The 3,862-nt window shown below is 40.8% G+C and overlaps 1 non-coding gene across 1 annotated transcript; it reads left to right on the top strand.

The window, feature by feature from the left end:
- The first annotated feature begins 938 nt into the window (after positions 1-938).
- On the top strand, positions 939-1,040 carry LOC130958830 (small nucleolar RNA R71). The gene has a single exon (XR_009077933.1). It is a non-coding gene; the product is annotated as a small nucleolar RNA R71 (small nucleolar RNA).
- Positions 1,041-3,862: the final 2,822 nt, after the last annotated feature.

Below are 3,862 nucleotides of genomic sequence, written 5' to 3'. Positions count from 1 at the left end.
GGGCTTGAGTGAGCTCACAAATCGCTAGCCATGAATTCTTTAATGAAGTCACATGCCGAGTGTCATGCGTACGCGTGAGACATGCATACGCGTGGCCACCAAATCCTGATTTCTTCATGAATTCTCTATTTTTGCATGTTTTTTCTTCATTTCTTCATTTCTTCATGTTTTTTCTCTTCCAGTCTTTTGATGGTATCTCCTTGGTTCTTGATGTTGGTTTGCACCTCATCCTTGAATGCTTTGTTGTCCTGGACTTCCTTGCATAAACCTTCAAGTAAGGTTTCAATCCTAGAGAGTCTATCCTCAGAGTATGATGGTAGGTTTGGGTTATAAGAATGAGGATGATCATGCTGGTTTTGATATGGATGTTGAGGAGTGTGGTTAGGTGGTTGTTGATATGATCTTTGTGATGAATGTTGGTGGACAGCATGGTTGTTATGATTGTGATTTTGACGTCTCTGGTCTTGGCCTTGTTCTTGTTGGTTTCCCCACCCAAAGTTGGGGTGGTTCTTCTATCCTGGATTGTAAGTTTTGGAGTATAGGTCATGATTTTGCCTTGGTGAATTACCAACATATTTGGCTTGCTCCCATTCACCTCCTTCTGCTGTGTCTACTCCTTCTTGGGTTAATGATTGTGTGGTGACTGCTGCAACTTGGTTCTTCTCCATTTACTTTGTGAGGTCAGCTAGCTGCTTGGCAATCATCTTGTTCTGAGCTAGTAGTGCATCAACATGGTTCAGTTCCATTACACCTCGAGTGTTGCTCCTCTCAGAAGCATAGAAGTAGTCATTTTCAACTACAGTCTCAATGACATCTATGGCTTCTTCAATGGTCTTCTTCTTGTTCAAAGATCCTCCGGATGAGTGGTCCACTGCCTTCTTTGATTCATACGAGAGTTCCTCATAGAAAATATGCAGCTGTACCCATTCATTGAACATGTCCGGTGAGCACCTTCTTGTCAAATCCTTAAACCTCTCCCATGCTTCATAAAGAGTCTCACCATCTTGTTGCCTGAAAGTTTGCACCTCAGCTCTCAGCCTGTTGATCCTTTGAGGATGGTAGAATCTTGCCAAGAATTTATTCACTACATCTTCCCATGCTGTCAAACTCTCCTTTGGGAAAGACTCTAACCATTTAGACGCCTTGTCCCTGAATGAAAAGGGGAACAAGAGCAATCTGTAAACATCTGGGTGGATGCCATTAGACTTCATAGTGTCACATATTCTTAGGAAGGTGGTTAAATGTTGATTTGGGTCTTCGTGGGCGCTTCCTCCGAATGAACAGTTGTTCTGAACAAGGGTGATGAGCTGGGGTTTTAGCTCAAAGTTATTAGCATGTATAGTTGGCTTTTGGATGCTGCTTCCACAATTGCCTGGGTCTGGGTTAATGTAAGATCCTAGAACCCTTCTTCCTGGCTCAGCATGATTCACATGGCCATCTCTGGCATGATTATGACCTTCTCCTTCATGGTTATCCTCCATGATTGTTTCAAAGAATTCCTCCTCTTCCTCTGCTCCAACAACTCTTTTGCCTCTTGCTTCCCTCTTTTTTCTAAAGAGGGTCCTCTCAGGTTCGGAATCAAAGGATGTTGAGGTTTCCCCTCTTCTACCTGTCATACAACCAGCACAGCTCATAGCAAGAAAGAAATTGCAGAAATTATAATGGTTAAAGTGATAGTTAGTATGAGTGGTGCAAATTGTCAAACAGTTAGTGGGTTAGTGAACAGAATTGTAAATAATGCGGGAAAATAAAAAGGGAGATAAGGAAAGGGAAGAAGTAACTGTAATTGAAAGTAAACAACTAAACAAAACGAATCGAAAAAAAAAGAAAAAAAATGCTCAATCTAGTGATCTTCCAACTTAATCATTGTTGATTCAAAATCAATCCCCGGTAACGGCGCCATAAACTTGATGCATGGGAATTTGTCTCTCAACAAATCTCCTTCGGCAAGTATACCGAATTATCGTCAAGTAAAAAACTCACAATAGAGTGAGGTCGAATCCCACAGGGATTGATTGGTCAAGAATTTTAATTGGAAGAATGCTCTAGTTGAGCTAAGCAGAAAGTGGATGGTGAATTGCAGAAAATTAAATGGCAGGAAAGTAAATGACAAAAAATAAAGTGCAGGATCTTAAATGGGGAATTAGGGTGATTAGCATGAAAGTAAATAACAGAAAATAAAGAGAATGGGCAAGATCAGAAATGGGGAGTTCATTGGGTTCAGGAGGTATTGTATTCTCTGGATCAAGTTCATTTTCATCTCTTCCTCAATCATGCATTCATTGATCTCCTTGGCAATCTTAAGTGATTGAATCCCAATTCCTTAGCAATCCAATCTCTCTAAACTTGAACAATTGTCCAATTCCTTGATTTAATTGCTCATGAGAAGAGCATGTATGGTCACTGATTATACCACATGTATTTCCAAATCAAAGTGTTGGTAAAGTTAAATGTCACAATACCCATCCAAACCCCAATTTGGTCCAACATGAGAAAGCATTTCTAGCATGATCTCCTCATCCCTTTTCCAAGGCTCAGAGGAGATCCAATTATGGAGAGTTTCTTTCCCATGATAACAATCCAATTAGATGAAGATCGAAAGCTTTCTAGTAAGATCAAGAGAAAAGAAAGAAGAAGAATAATGAAAACTATGATTGATCCATCAAATTACAACAGAGCTCCCTAACCCAATGAAAGGGGTTTAGTTGTTCATAGCTCTGAAAAATGGAAATGAAGAAGAAGAAAGATAGATTCTAACTCTAGAAGTTGCAGAAAAGTAAAATATACAGAGTGTAGTTTTCTCCAATGTGCCAATCTCTCTTCTAGTTCAAAACTACTCCTATATATACTACTCTTCTTGGTCTTCTAGTCAATTCTGCAAGTATTGGATATGGACTTTTGATCTTAAGTTGAAGCAGTTGGGAACCTTCAGTGGGCACAGCTTTATTTGCAGAGAGAAAGTGATGTAAGCATGTACTTTGGCTTGGGGTGTTAGTGGCATTAACGCTGAGTGACATTATGGGTTCGAGAACGTTAGTGGCAATCACTTTTCTCACTAACGTTCCCCCTATATGGCCCACGTTAACTCCAACGTTAGTGGCACTAACGTGGCCACTAACGTTGCCTTACAAACCTTCACAAGCGTTATTGGGACTCACCTTTCCCAGCATTGTGCCCCTAGCCCCCACGTTAGAGCTCACGTTAACTAAGTTAACGTGGCTCTTAACGTGGTTATGTTTCATCTTTGCAAGCGTTATTGGGACTCACCTTTCCCAATAACGTTGTCTTGTGCCCCTAGTCTTCACGTTAGAGCTCACGTTAACTAAGTTAACGTGGCTCTTAACGTAGTTATGAATGCCATCCCAACGTTAGTGACAAAGGTGAGTGTCACTAACGTTGACTCATCAATTTCACTCCACGTTAACTTTCATGTTAGTGGTCTTAACGTGACCAATAACGTGGGCAATGCAAGCTTGATCCAACGTTAGTGACAAAGGTGAGTGTCACTAACGTTGGCATTGTTCCTCTTTTCCATGTTAGAGTCCACGTTAACTTAGTTAACGTGGCTCTTAACGTGGTTCATTGCCACATCTTGGAGCGTTAGTGGTGATCACAATTACCACTAACGTTGGAGTCTTTTTTTGTCTCCACGTTAACTACCACGTTAATGTAGTTAACGTGGCAATTAACATGGCTCATGATGGCTTCGAGGGCGTTACTGGTGTTCACTTTTCTCATTAACGTTGCACGCTTATCCCTATTGCACGTTAGTACCTACATTAACTAGGTTAACGTGGATGCTAACGTGGCTCTTCCTTGCTTCCTTTGTCCTGAAATTACATAAATAAAGTGCATCAAAACT

The sequence above is a fragment of the Arachis stenosperma genome, chromosome 10, assembly GCF_014773155.1.
Source record: "Arachis stenosperma cultivar V10309 chromosome 10, arast.V10309.gnm1.PFL2, whole genome shotgun sequence".
Classification (NCBI taxonomy): domain Eukaryota; kingdom Viridiplantae; phylum Streptophyta; class Magnoliopsida; order Fabales; family Fabaceae; genus Arachis; species Arachis stenosperma.
Note: the sequence above shows the minus strand (reverse complement) of the source record. Positions and strands in the feature narration are given on the sequence as shown.